Source organism: Papio anubis, chromosome 5 (assembly GCF_008728515.1).
Source record: "Papio anubis isolate 15944 chromosome 5, Panubis1.0, whole genome shotgun sequence".
In the NCBI taxonomy this organism is placed as follows: domain Eukaryota; kingdom Metazoa; phylum Chordata; class Mammalia; order Primates; family Cercopithecidae; genus Papio; species Papio anubis.
In genome coordinates, this window is record NC_044980.1 from 150,525,079 (window position 1) to 150,540,639 (window position 15,561).

A 15,561-nucleotide genomic window follows, 5' to 3' on the forward strand; every position below is an offset into this window, starting at 1 on the left:
CACCGCGCCCGGCTTCAGGGCTTTCAAATAAGAAGTTTGTGTTGTTTTGTTGAAAAGACTATCCAGCTCAAGATCCGAGAGATGGAATGTGGCCAGAGGAGATAAGAAAGAGAAACTACTTTGCATAAATAAGAGCTCAGCAAGTTAACTTTCAAACAAATGAGTCCAGAGTACACCTGCAGACCGGGCCTGGCCCAAAAACAGCCACCTTCCCTCCCCTGGGCCTGTTTGGGTGTTCACAGCAGGACACTGTCAGCCTGTTTGCTCATTCCAAAACCAAGTTTGTGTATGTCTAGACCCATCCTAGGGTTGTCACCTGTGACATTTGCATAGTCAGCTGGAGCCATCTGGAATGTAACACCAAAAAATCTACCTGTCCACTTTTACTTCAAGAGAGCCTTTAAAAGATTCAGAAAAATCAGACCAGGAGAGTTTGTTAAAAAGTGGTCTCCAGGGACTATTTGCATGTCAACAAAGTGTTCCATTTTTACCTTTTATCTTGCAAGTTCGAGAGCAGTTTCCATAGTAACTTCTTTGTGGCAATTCAAGTATGTTCATGGTAGAAAAATAAATGAGAAAATGCTCCACCCACTCCTCTTCAGGATAGCATATATTTTTTACTAAATGAGCTGACACTTTTAGTAAGGCCAAACCAATACATGTTTTGAAGGAAAAAAAAAAAAAAAAAAAAAAGGCCGGACGCAGTGGCTCACGCCTGTAATCCCAGCACTTTGGGAGGCCAAGGCGGGTGGATCACCTGAGGTCGGGAGTTTGAGACCAGCCTGACCAACATGGAGAAACCCCGTCTCTACTAAAAATACAAAATTAGCTGGGCATGGTGGCACATGCCTGTAATCCCAGCTATTCGGGAGGCAGAGGCAGGAGAATCACTTGAACCTGAGAGGCGGAGGTTGCAATGAGCTGAGATTGTGCCATTGCTTGCCAGCCTGGGCAACATGTGCGAAACTCCGTCTCTCTCTCTCTCTCTATATATACTCAGTTACGTTAATGATGTGTATTGTGAAAAGCAGTGTAGACAATGGACACTGACTGCTTATCTCATGTGGTCACCTCCCTAGAGTTTCCTCGGGGGAGTTTAATTCATGATACATGGGTATGGCAGCCATGGAAAAGCACCATCCAGACCTACTTTCAAGAGAACCAGTTGCAAGGAGTGTGGTTGATTGACAGCTTCCTGCTGTCTTCCTCTGGGATCATTTATGCCAAGGGCAGACTCTCTGTGGGGCTATTCCCAGCAATTACTGAGAAAGGTATGCTGGAGCCAGGCCATTTCTGCCCAGTGCTGGACTCCTTCACTGGGCAATCATTGACCTGGGCTTTCCGTCGACTTGGTCCAGATTTCCTCAAAGCTTTGCTGCAATCGGATACTCTTCCTACCCAATCTTCCTTCCTTCCTTCTCTTCCTTGACAGGTGTCAGAACTTCCCTGTGGTCTCAGACCATCCCCACCTGCTCTTGCTCTCACTTCCCTTTTTCCTTCATAGGCATTTCCCCTAATAAATCTTACACTTCTAATTCCTTCTTGGCTCCTGTTTCCTGTAGTACCCAAACTGACACAGCAGGTGAACATTTGCACCTTGGTTTCAGTATTGAACTCATGAGTCTTGTTTTTGATCACACCTGACTACCTGACTGCTCATCTCCAGAGGTCAGAATACTTGGTTTCGTTTCTTTTCTTTTCTTTTCTTTTCTTTGAGATGGAGTCTCGCTCTGTCTTCCAGGCTGGAGTGCAATGGTGCAATCTCAGCTCACTGCACCCTCCGCCTCCTGGATTCAAGCGATTCTCCTGTCTCAGCCTCCCGAGTAGCTGGGATTACAGGCGTCTGCCACCAAGCCCAGCTAGTTTTTTGCATCTTTAGTAGAGACAGGGTTTCACTATGTTGGTCAGGCTGGTCTCGAACTCCTGACCTCAGGTTATCCACCTGTCTTGGCCTCCCAAAGTGCTGGGATTACAGGTGTGAGCCACCACTCCTGGACAATTTTTTTTGTATTTTTAGTAAAGACAGGATTTCACCATGTTGGTCAGGCTGGCCTTGAACTCCTGACCTCAGGTGATCCACCTGCCTCGGTCTCCCAAAGTGCTGGGATTACAGGCGTGAGCCACTGCACCCAGCTGTAACCACATTTTCTATTAGGCATCCAAGGGGGAAGAGGCACTTTGGTCTTTCATACACTGACTCAGACATCTCAGAACATAATTCTGATTGGCCCAGTTTGGACTATGTGCCTATCTTGCGTCCTATCACCTCTAGAGAGGCCTGCCTTGCAGAATTGGTAGCTCTAGTAGAACCACATGGAGTGGGGAAAGAAGACTTCTCTGAAGGAACTCTGAAGAGAGTCATGCTCTGGCAGACAAAAGCAAGAGTTGTTAACTGTTGAATGTAAGGTGGGGTCTGGGAATTGTACTTTGAAAAAACCTTCTAAGTGATTTTGCCAAGGTTTGTGATGCCCTGGGCTAGATGACACAGGTCCTTCCCAGCTCTTGGAATTCCACAAAAGTAGCTGGGTTGGGAAGATCAAAACAGAGAAGACTATCATGGGGAGGCCAGGTGTGGTACCTCACACCTGTAATCCCAGCACTTTGGGAGGCCAAGGAGGGCAGATCACCTGAGGTCAGGAGTTCGAGACCAGCCTGACCAACGTGGTGAAACCCCATCTGTACAAAAAATACAAAAATTAGCAGGGCATGGTGGCACATGCCTGTAGTCCCAGCTACTTGGGAGACTGAGGCCCGAGAATCACTTGAACTCGGGAGGCAGAGGTTGCAGTGAGACGAGATTGTGCCATTGCACTCCAGCCTAAGCAACAAAGTAAGACTCTGTCTCAAAAAAAGAAAGAAAGAACAAAAAGAAAAAACTCTAATAGGAACAGCATAAAAGAAAAGGAAGCAACGCAGAAGGAAGGAGTGAAGTGGTCTGAGGCTACTGTGGTGCTGAGGCTGCTGTGGCACAGCTGGCATTCTGCAGCAGGTAGACTGATGATGAAGCATGCCTTTCTTCCTGTTCTGCCGACAGTTGGGCTCTTCTTGGCTGACATTCAGTCCCCTTCCAGGGCTGTCAGTGGGGCTCAGGTGGGCCTATTCAGAAAGCTTGATAGATGCTCTAAAGGGCTAACATGTTTGCATTCCTTCTGTGAGAATGGGCACGCTCCAGCAGGAGGAGAGATAGAGGCAGAAATGTTCTTAGAATCATTTCCCTGCCTCCTGGGTGCTCTGTCTTCTGTCTCCTGAAACAGGCGAGCCTGGAGTGGATGTGCTGTTCCTAGAGTCTAGGCCTCTGAAAATGCCACTCACAGGAAAGTGCCAGCAGTGAAGCAACTAGGCCGCTTGTGACTGTGGGAGTTTATCCAGCGTGGTCAAGTCAGAGTCAGGGGTGAGTGGGGTAGATGTCAGAAAGGATGGGCTGGCTGGTTTTTGAGGCAGGGTCTTCCTGGACAAGGTCAGAAAACTCCTAAGTGTCCAAGTTCACACTGAAGCTCCAACAGAACCTGAACTCTATCAGTTCATCAAAAGAACTGTGCTCTAGGCCGGGCACAGTGGCTCACACATGTAACCCCAGCACTTTGGGAGGCCGAGGGAGGCAGATCACAAGGTCAGGAGATCGAGACCATCCTGGTTAACACGGTGAAACCCCATCTTTACTAAAAATATAAAAAATTATCCGGGCATGGTGGCGGGCGCCTGTAGTCCCAGGTACCTCAGGAGGCTGAGGCAGGAGAATGGCGAAAACCCAGGAGGCGGAGGTTGCAGTGAGCCGAGACAGTACCGCTGCACTCAGCCTGGGCGACAGAGCGAGACTCCGTCTCAAAAGAAAAAAAAAGAAAAAAGAAAACACAATATTTAAAAAATATATAAGTAAGAAAAGAACTGTGCTGTAGAGAAAGAGCTTACTAAAATGGAGCTCAAAAGAGACTGATGCACAGACCACTGCTCTTTAGTAAACAGAATACGTGTGGCTAAAGACTTGGGTGGGGTGGGGAGGTCAGTCAGCATAGCCATACTCTGTTGGTGGGAGTCAATATTTAACATTTATTGAGCACTTGCAATGTGCATTGGGGTTAAAGAGATAACTAACACTTGTTACCCAAGGAACTTATGGTTGTAGGGGAGGAAAAACTTTTCCTCTACCCTTTCATATTTGTATCTGGGGCCTGTGAATTTAACTGACAAACAACAGATTACCAGGAAAGAATTCGTTTATGGCCGGGCGCGGTGGCTCAAACCTGTAATCCCAGCACTTTGGGAGGCTGAGACGGGCGGATCACGAGGTCAGGAGATCGAGACCATCCTGGCTAACCCGGTGAAACCCCGTCTCTACTAAAAAATACAAAAAAAAACTAGCTGGGCGAGGTGGCGGGCGCCTGTAGTCCCAGCTACTCAGGAGGCTGAGGTAGGAGAATAGCGTAAACCCGGGAGGCGGAGCTTGCAGTGAGCTGAGATCCAGCCACTGCACTCCAGCCTGGGCCACAGAGCGAGACTCCGCCTCAAAAAAAAAAAAAAAAGAATTCATTTATGTGTACAGTGTGCATACAAGAGGGAGTGCTCAGTGATGAGTAACTTGAGTAACTCAAAGCAGTGGTTAGAATGTGAGGCTTAGATACCTAATTTAGTAGGGGAAGAGGAGCAGGGAGAAAAGATTCCTATGGGAAGAACAAGTAGGTTTCTCCCAGAAACACAAATAGGTTTTTTTGGAGAACAAATGGGAGATAAGAAAGTTTGTGATCATGTTTTTCTTTAAGTACAAATATAAATTTTTTTGTAGAGACAAATATATGTATATAAAAAACATATGTAGATGGAAAAAAATATATATATATATATATTTTTTTGGTAGAGATGAGTTCTCACTATGTTCAGCTCTCACTATGTTGCCCAGGCTGGTTTTGAACTCCGGGGCTCAAGCAATCCTCCTGCCTCAGTCTCTCAAAGTGCTGGGATTACAGACGTGAACCAACACATCCGATCATGTTTTTCTTTTTCTTTTTTTTTTTTTTTTTTTAGACGGAGTCTCGCTCTGTCACCCAGGCTGGAGTGCAGTGGCCGGATCTCAGCTCACTGCAAGCTCCGCCTCCCGGGTTCACGCCATTCTCCGGCCTCAGCCTCCCAAGTAGCTGGGACTACAGGCGCCCGCCACCTCGCCCGGCTAGTTTTTTTGTATTTAATAGAGACGGGGTTTCACCGTGTTTGCCAGGATGGTCTCGATCTCCTGACCTCGTGATCCGCCCGTCTCGGCCTCCCAAAGTGCTGGGATTACAGGCTTGAGCCACCGCGCCCGGCCCCGACCATGTTTTTCTATATAGATATGAATAGTGTTTCTGTCTCCTTTAGGGCCATGAAACTTCCCAGAGAAGGGCTTTCTGGTAGATTTATTCTTGGTCTCTCTCCTAGGGGTAGAAGCTGCCCCAGAAAAAGAATTTACGGCAGTCTTCATTACTCAGACAAATAACCAATGAGCAAGGAAGAATTCGTTTATACGTGCAAGGTGCATAGAGTTTCTGCCTTGAGTCAGACAAGAGAAGCTCCAAGAAGGCTTCTTTCTGCATCTGTTGAATCTCAAATGTCTTCAGCTTAAAATAATCTGTATACCAACTCTGGGGGGCCACATGGGTCCCCACACAGTCTAATATGGAAGATAGTCATATAAGCAAACCCAAACGACAGTAAGATATTTAAGGAGGCAGTGCAGTGTGTGGGGAGGAGTTCAGAACACTAGCTTTGGTGTCAGCAGGACTTTGATTCAAACCCAGGCTCTACCACAGAGCTGTGTGACCTTGGTCAAGTGTGAACTTGACCTTTCAGGTCTCAGCTCCCCCACCGGAAAAATGGGGCTAGTAAGAGTCCCTGTTGCATTGGATTATTGTGAGAAGTGAATGAGATGACATAAATTTCTAGCATAGCACCTGGAGTATAACAGGGACTAATAAAGATCCATTACTGCTAAACTGTTTGTATCCAGAGATGTCAGCAATGTGGGAGAGAGTGTTAGAGCAGGTTCGTTAAGTATTTCAATAAATATATATGTTTGGGCACTTGCCCATTGCTAAGAATTGTGCTGTGAAAAACAGACATAATTCCTGTTCTCATGGGGTTTGCAGTCTAATAGAGGAGATGGATATTAAACAAATAATGCCATGATAAATCTATCATCGCAAACCATGATGAATGCTATAGAAGAAAAGAACAAGGTGCTATGAGAGACTATAACAGTGATATTTTATGTAGATTGGGGAGGGGCATGACCCAGGAAAGGCCTATCTGAGAAAGTGACATTTAAGATGAGAGTGGAAGGATAATTTTGAGTTGATGAGGTAAAGAACGTTCCAGATAGACAGACCAGCCTGCACCAACGCCTCAGGGAGGATGCAGCTCGGTATGTTCTGGAACCTGAAGGAAGGCCCCTGAGGCTGGGGGTGGGGAGATGGGCAGAAATGAGCCCGGAAGGTTAGCTTGGACCTGCTGGTTATTTGCCTGTGCAATCCCTTCTCTATCCTCTGTTCTGCCCCTTGCCCTTCTGACCTCTAAGAGCTCCATGACCTGCATTCCCATGGCTTCTGGCTTCCAGAGGGTTCTGCCAATTTTGTGAGGGGATCCAAAGATGGAAGAAAGAGAAGTCATGGTACTTCTTCCCCTGCACAGCTGCTTTGTCACATGCTTCTGGCATTGGGCCCTCTGTGGCCACTGCTGGTATCAGGCAGCTCCCCTTCTAAGTTTCCTTCCCTTGTTTCTTCAGGCTTTGGGTGGCAATGTCTTCACCGTGATGCGAACCCCTGAATGCTTCCCCAAATGCTGTTGGTTTCCTCACCCTGCTGGCACTGCAGTAAACTGTCTCTTACTACGGGGTCTTTGGCTACACTCTTGAGAATGCCAGTGTTTCCTGCTGGGACGCTGACTAACATAAGGGGTCACAACATGGAGGGACTTGTAAGTCAAGTTAAGGACACAGCCTTCTTAGATTATTTTAGGTGAAACAGGAAGCTACAGACATGCTATAGCCACTTCCGTGTCCCTTTATCTTCTCCCAGCTGTAGCCCCATTTCTCTGCTCCCTGTAACAGAAGACTGTCCTCTTCACAAACAGGCATGGTGGCGAGCGCTGAGGCAGGAGAATGGCGTGAACCCGCCATTCTCTTCATTACTTCCTAAGCTACAGTTGACCACTTCTTCCTTCTCAAAACTCCTCTCTTAGCTTTCATGGCCCCAGAATCTTCTGGTTCTTCTTGTATTTCAGGCTCCTTGGAAAACTTTCCTTTTTTCTCTCCCAGCTTCTAGATATTGGTAGGGTGGGGTGTCTATGGCTTACTTTTCCCCTTCTTTGCTGCCAGTGTCAACCACAATCATCTCTCTAGATACCTGAACTATTGCAAATACCTGTACTTGTCTCTCCAAAAATCGTTTTTTTTTGTTTTGTTTTGTTTTGTTTTTTAGACAGAGTCTCGCTCTGTCGCCCAGGCTGGAGTGCAGCCATACAATCGGCTCACTGCAACCTCTGCCTCCTGGGTTCAAGCGATTCTCCTGCCTCAGCCTCCCAGGTAGCTGGGATTACAGGCACCCGCCACCACGCCTGGCTAATTTTTGTGTTTTTTAGTAGAAATGGGGTTTCACCATGTTGACCAGGCCAGTCTCGAACTCCTGACCTCAAGTGATCTGCCCACCTCGGCCTCCCAAAGTGCTGGGATTACAGGCGTGAACCACTGCACCTGGACTCCAAAAGCCTTTTGAATCACAAATTCGACCACGTTACTATCTGCACAAAATACTTCCATGGCTCCCCATGGCACTTGGAATCCAAACTTGATCTACCAGGTGTCTATACCTGATACTGTGACCCCTTGTGGATTGGGACTCAAGGCCAGTTCCCAGAAAGAGGGGGGCTGGTGGCCATAGGCTCAGCAGTTACCTGAAAAATTGGTCATTAACAGTGTGGCAGTACCGTATTCCCCACTATCCTGAGAGGATATATTCCAAGAGATGCCTGAAACTCCAGATAGTACCAACCCCTCTATATACTATGTTTTTTCCTATGCATACATACCTATGATAAAGTTTAATTTATAAATTAAACACAGTGATATGGTTTGGCTATGTCCCTACCCAAATCTCTTCTTGAACTGTAGCTCCCATAATCCCCATGTGTTTTGAGAGGGACCCAGTGGGAGGTAATTGAATCATGGGGGTGGGTTTTTCCTGTGCTGTTCTTGTGATAGTGAGTAAGTTTTAGAAGATCTGATGGTTTTAAAAAGGGCAGTTCCCCTGCAGACACTCCCTTGCCTGCTGCCATGTAAGACATGCCTTTGCTCCTCCTTTGCCTTCCACCATGATTGTGAGGCCTCCCAGCCATGTGGAACTGTAAGTCCATTAAACCTCTTTTTCAGGCCAGGCACAGTGGCTCACACCTGTAATCCTGGCACTTTGGGAGGCTGGGGTGGACAGATCACTTGAGGTCAGGAGTTCAAGACCAGCCTGACCAACATGGTGAAACCCTGTCTCTACTAAAAATACAAAAAGTATCCAGGTGTCGTGGCAGGCACCCACAAGCCCAGCTGCTTGGGAGGCTGAGGCATGAGAATACCTTGAACCTGGGAGACGGAGGTTGCGGTGAGCCAAGATGGCGCCACTGTACTCTAGCCTGGGTGACAGAGCGAGACTCTGTGTCAGAAAACAAACAAACAAACAAACATGTCTTTTTCTTTATGAATACCCAGTCTTGGGTACTTCTTCATGGTATGAAAATGGACTTGGTCAGGCGCAGTGGCTCACACCTGTAATGCCAGCACTTTGGGAGGCTGAAGTGGGCAGATCAACTACAATCGGGAGTTCGAGACCAGCCTGACCAACATGGAGAAACCCCATCTCTACTAAAAATACAAAATTAGATGGGCATGGTGGCACATGCCTGTAATCCCAGCTACTCGGGAGGCTGAGGCCGGAGCATCACTTGAACCTGGGAAGCAGAGGTTGCGGTGAGCTGAGATCGTGCCATTGCACTCCAGCCTGGGCAACAAGAGTGAAATTCCATCTCCAAAAAAAAAAAAAGAAAGAAAGAAAATGAACTAATACATGCAGTAAGAGATTAACAACAACAATAATAAATAGAATAACTGACTAGGTGTCGTGGCTTATTCCTGTAATCCCAGCACTTGAGAAGGTTGAGGCAGGAAGATGGCTTGAGCCCAGGAGTTTGAGACCAACCTGGGCAATGTGGTGAAACCCCGTCTCTACAAAAAAATACAAAAAATTAGCCCGGCATGATGGCACATTCCTGTAGTCCCAGCTACTTGGGAGGCTGAGGTGGGAGAATAGATTAAGACTGGGAGGCAGAGGTTGCAGTGAGCCAAGACTGTGCCACTGCACTTGAGCCTGGGCGACAGAATGAGACCCTGTCTCAAAAAATTTGAATCATAAAAGGGAACAATTGTAACAATATACTGTAATAAAAGTTATGTAAATATAGTCTCTCTCTCTCTCTGTCTCTCTCTCTCTCCGTCAAAATATTCTATTGTTGGCTGGGTATGGTGGCTCATGTCTGTAATCTCAGCACTTTAGGAGGACAATGCCAGGATTGCTTGAACCTAGGAAGTTGAGACCAGCCTGAGCAACATACCGAGACCCTGTCTCTAAAAAAAAAAAAGCAAAAAAACTAAATTAAGAAAAAGATCCTGTTGTACCATACTCACCCTCCTTGTGATGATGTGAGATAATACAATGCCTACATGATGAAATGAAGTTAGGTGAATGTCATAGGCCTTGTGGGGTAGTATTAGGCTAGTACTGACCTTCTGATGAATCATCAGAAGGAGGAGTGTCTGTTTCAGGTGATCCTGGATCATCCAGCCACGACAATATCCATGGTTGGATGTCAGGAGCAGACACTCTCCACGACTAATGGGCAGTGGTAGACAGTGTGGATCCACTGGCCAAAGGAACGATTCACATTCCAGGCGGGATGGAACTGGATGGCAGGAGATTTCATCATGCTACTCAGAATGGCTGCTCGGAACATTGAGCAATTTAAAATTTATGTATTGCTTCTTTCTGGAATTTCCCATTTAATATTTTCAGAGTGCAGTTGAGCGTGGGTAACTGAAAGTATGGAAAGCAAAACTGTGGATAAGAAGGGACTTCTGTACATTCTCTTTTATATCATATTTATGTTCTAGCCAATCCTTCCTGAGAATCGGTCTTCAGGGTATTGACGGAATTTTTGTAGCACTTTAGACTTTCTGTTTAGATTTGGAAGTCACCAAGGTTTGGTTCACAATTCGTTTACAAGCCCTCCCTGCAGTGAGCTTACTTCTTGATATTCTCATTCTTTGCTGTGTTAATTTGACTAATTTCAGAACATACTTTTTTCTTCTTTTTAATGCTACGTATCTGTTCTGGTGACACCCTGTTATTAGAGAATACAAGTGTCATGACTTTTGTTTTGCTTTGTTTGCAAGTGGTGTCTGCCCCTGGAAACTGATTTTCCTGTGTGCTGGCAGTTCTCTGGGATTATCACTTGCGTCTTATGGCCTCTGGTGGGTAGTATTCAAACCTAGTTCCTCTTGGGAAGGTTTATTAGAATTTCCCGTTTTTGATGATTCATCCTGAAAAGTGGTGGGTCACTGATTGAAATCCAACATCTGACAGATTCAAATACCTATGGGGAGGGGAGGGAGTGGAAAGCAAGATAGCAAGTAGTAGTGGTATCATTTTTAAAACAGATTTATTCAGTTTCTTCAAATTTTTTCTTTGAAATGTTTTTATTAGTTTTTTTAATTACAAAAATAAAATATGGTCATACATCCTCATCTATCTACCCTTTGATGTAGCAATTCAACCCTTAGGTATTTATCCAAGAGAAATAAAAAGCTATATCAAAATTCTCATGTAAGAATGTTCCACAGCAGTTTTTTTCACAATAGCCAAAAACCAGAAATGATCCAAATGTCCATCAACAGGGTATGGATAAACAAATTTTGTGGAATATCAATGGAATGGAATATGACTCACCAACAAAAAGGAATGAATGACTGATATATACCACAACCTGGATGAATCTCACAGATAAAAGTGAGTAAAGAAGCTGGGCGTGGTGGCTCTGTCATCCTAGCACTTTGGGGGCTGAGGTAGGCGGATCACTTGAGGTCAGGAGTACAAGACCAGCCTGGCCAACATGGTGAAACCCCATCTCTACAAAAATACAAAAATTAGCTGGGCATTGTGGTACATGCACCTGTAACCCTAGCCACTCAGGAGGCCCCCAGGCATGAGAATCACTTGAACCTAGGAGGCGGAGGTTGCAGTGAGCTGAGACTGCGCCACTGCACTCCAGCCTTGGTGACAGAGCAAGACTCTGTCTCAAAACAACAACAACAACAACGAGAACAAACAAACAAACAAACTAAAACCAAAAATTAGCCGGGTGTGGTGGCAGGCCTGTAATCCCAGCTACTTGGGAGACTGAGGCAGGAGAATCACTTGAACCTGGGAGGTGGAGGTAGCAATGAGATCGAGCCACTGCACTCCAGCCTGGGCAACAAAAGACAGACTCCATCTCAAAAAAAAAAAAAAAAAAAAAAAAGTGAGCAAAGAGTTGGACACAAAAAGCTATGGCTCCAGTTATGTACAATTCTAGAACTGGAAAAACCAATGCAAGGTAAAAAAAAAAAAAAAAAAAATTACAACCATGTTTGCTTGAGATAGATGGAGCAGTGAGAACAAGAGAATTAAAAGTAGGCTGGGTGCGGTGGCTCATGCCTGTAATCCCAGCACTTGGGGAGGCCTAGGTGGGCAGATCACCTGAGGTCAGGAGTTCAAGACCAGCCTGGTCAACGTGGTGAAACCCTATCTCTACTAAAAATACAAAAATTAGCCGGGCGTGGTGGCATGCACCTGTAGTCCCAGCTATTCAGGGGGGAAAGGCAGGAAAATCACTTGAACCTGGGAGATGGAGGTTGCAGTGAGCTGAGATTACGCGACTACACTCCAGCCTGGGCTACAGAGCGAGACTTCGTCTCAAAAAAAAAAGTAAAAGTAGAGCAGGAATAGTGGCATGAGCCTGTAGTCTTAGCTACTTGGGAGGCTGAGGCAGGAGGATTTCTTAAGCCTGGGAGTTTGAGACCAGCCTGAACAACATAGTGGAATCCTGTCTCAAAAATAAACAAATAAATAGAAGTAATATACATCCATTTTAACAGCAAAACAATCCAAAGCTGTATAAAGAAAAATTTAATATGGTAATTTTGTTAAAATCTCAGTATTTTTTTTTTCACACTCCATCCATGCTCAGACAGATATAAACAATAATACATGCACATATGTAAATTTTGTTTTGGGATCAGTTATGAATGTTTTGCCTTTTAAAAATACTTGATAGTTACCAGTAGCAGTGGCTCACGCCATAATCCAACAACACTTTGGGAGGCCGGTGGCAGGCCCGGATCCAAGGTCAGGAGTCGAAACCATCCCTAATTGCTTGGGTGAAACCCGTCTCCTAAAAATACAAAAATTAGCTGTGAGGTGAGCCTGGTCCCAACTACTTGGAAAACTGAGGAGCAGGAGAGCCAGCATGAACCCAGAGATGAGGAGCTTTGCAGAATGAGCCAAGATGGTGCCTGCCTCCAGCCTGAGTGACAGGCTTTCGTCTCAAAAAAACTTGATAGTTTATCATGGATCTGCCGCCGGTTTAGTAAATACTAGATCATAACTCGATGCTTTTCTCATATCTCAATAATGAGTGTAATACCACCCAATATGAATGTGCCATAATTTATTGGGTGTGCCACTATTGACGGATAGATCAGATCTGTATTTATTAAAAATGAAAAAATAGGCTTGGGTGGCTCAAACCTGTAATCCCAGCACTTTGGGAGGCGAGAGGCAGGCGGATCCTGGTCAGGAGATGGGGGATGCATGCCTTCTTACAGGTGAAGCCTACGTCTCTACTAAAAATAAAGAGCTGCTTTGAGCTGAGGTCACTTGGCCTGTGATCTAGCCCTGGGAGGCTAAGAGGCAGAAGAATGTCGCGTGAACCGGAGGCTGCAGTGAGCGAGATCGGCCACTGCCTCCAGCCTGGGAGGCTGACCCGAGACTCCGTCTCAAAAAAATGAAAAATACGGGGAATGGAGTCTTGCTATGGCTGTCTGCTCAGGGCCTGGGCTTAGGTGATCTGCCCGCAGGCCTCCCCAAAGTGCTGGGATGCGGGTATGAAGTACTTGCACGTCAGGTATTTCTATTTTTGGCACAGCAGTGGAAATGTTGCAATAAAATAAATATTTCTTGGCCGGTTGCAATGGCTCACGCCTGTAATCCCAGCACTTTGGGAGGCCAAGATGGGTGGATCATCTGAGGTCAGGGATTCAAGACCAGCCTGGGCAACATGGTGAAACACTGTCCCTACTAAAAATACAAAAATTATCTGGGCATGGTGCCACATGCCTGTAATCACAGCTACTTCGGGAGACTGAGGAAGGAGAATGGCTTGAACCTGGGAGGTGGAGGTTGCAGTGAGCCGAGATCGCACCACCGCACTCCAGCCTGAGCGACAGAATGAGACTCCATCTCAAAAAAAAAAAAAAAGGATGTTTCTACTTTCATCTTTATGTATGGTATTTAGAATAGATTCTTGAAAGAGGGTATGGGGAAGATTTGTGTTTATTTAATTGGATATTGGCGGAGTGTATACCAGAGAAGTAATAGGGCAGTTCTCACTCTCAGCAAGCAACACATTGAAGAGCCTGTTTTGTCACATCCTCACGAGCACTGGATGCCATTGCTCTTTGGAATGCTTGCCAACTGGATTGATAAAAATAAGTTGCTTTGATTTCAAAGTGTTTATAGTTGAGGCAAACCTGTGTTTTTATACCTTCTGTAGAAATCCCTTTTAATATCGCTCCTGTTTTTCAGTTCTATTTCTTCTTGGTCAGGATAGCTCAGACCTGTCGAAACTGCACTTTTAGGTGCATTGGGAGATGGAAGGCAGGCATCCAGGGAAGGAGTCATTCCCATTGTTTTTCTTCTGCTTCAAATACTTTGCCTAATAGAATGAAATGAATGATACACCCAGAGATCCGAAAGCAGTCGCAGACCCTAGTTCAGTGGCCCGTGGCAGAGACACCAAAAAGAAAAAGAGTGACTTACATCGGAAGTGGGTTCCTCCAGTGAGATTGCCACCACCTTGCTCACTCTAGCACTGTGTTTCCGTCTGCCTCTTTGCTGTAGATGTAAACTGGCTCTGACAGAGTGAATCAGAAAGGTCTTCCCTAGCTATTCTGCCTGAGGTTGGTTTTCTCTGTCATTCCCTGTCACAGTAGCCTAGTGTATTTTCATCCTGGTACCAACAGATATCTGTGATTATATAATTAATTTATTAATTTGCTTATATTAGGCAGGGCCACAGCAGAAAACAGAACTCAAAAGGGTTTTATTGAACAGAATGAAGGGAAGGAACTATTTGTGGAGGCAAGGTTAGGGTTAAGGGTGTTATCAAGGATGTGGAGGCACTTGTGATGCCATTACCTCCTGTTTCAGTTATCTATTGTTGTGAAAGAGACCATCCTAAAACCTAATGACTTTGAAAAACAAATACCTGGCTAGGCCTTATGCAACCTTCACCTCCCAGGCTCAAGTGATCCTCCCACCTCAGCCTCCTGAGGAACTGGGACTACAGGCACGCACCACCATGCCCGGCTAATTTTTTGTATTTTTTGTAGAGACTGGGTTTTGCCATGTTGCCTAGGCTGGTCTTGAACTTCTGGACTCAAACGACCCAGCTGCCTCAGCCTCCCAAAGTGCTGGGATTACAGGCACTAGCCACTGTGCCCAGCCTACTATAGTTTTTGTCTTTCATATAAGAATATAAGCTCCTTGAAGGCAAAGGCATGACCATGCTGATTACAGCTGATTCCCTAGTGTCTAGCAAATGTCCAGCACTTCCCAAGTGCTTAGTAAAATAGTAAAATATGCAGAATTAAGTTCACTTATCTGTGAATGAATCATAAACTTGACCTTTCTTCTTTCTGATGCTGCAGAGGAAATGCCTGAAAGACTGAAGTAGGAAGATTAGTGAGGAAGAGAATTGGTTGGTCCTGAAGCTAGATTTCAGCCACAGTGTCACTTTGGGGCTAGTCATTGTATAAAGTGTAAATGTGTACTCACTAGAGATTGGCATGGATGCTATTAGAATGCTTCTAGAGTTGAAAGAACCAATCTGGTCTCCCTGATGATTTGCTGAGCATTGTTCTTTCCTTACTTCGGTCTCTGATGATGAGCTTAGATGCCCTGAATTAATGATTTGTTTTCCTTAATGTAGCACCTGTGAGAAGCCCGAGATTACTTTTACAGAAATTGAGACATAATTCACATATGATAAAATTCACTCTTGTGACAATTCCGTGATTTTTTTTAAGTGTATTCACGAGGTATGAAACCACTTCATTATCTAATTCCAGAACATTATCATGACCTTCCCTTCAAAACCAATATCCATTAGCAGTTACCTCCCTTCCCTTTCCCCCCAAACACCTAGCAACCATTAGTATACTTTCTATCTCTATAGATGTGC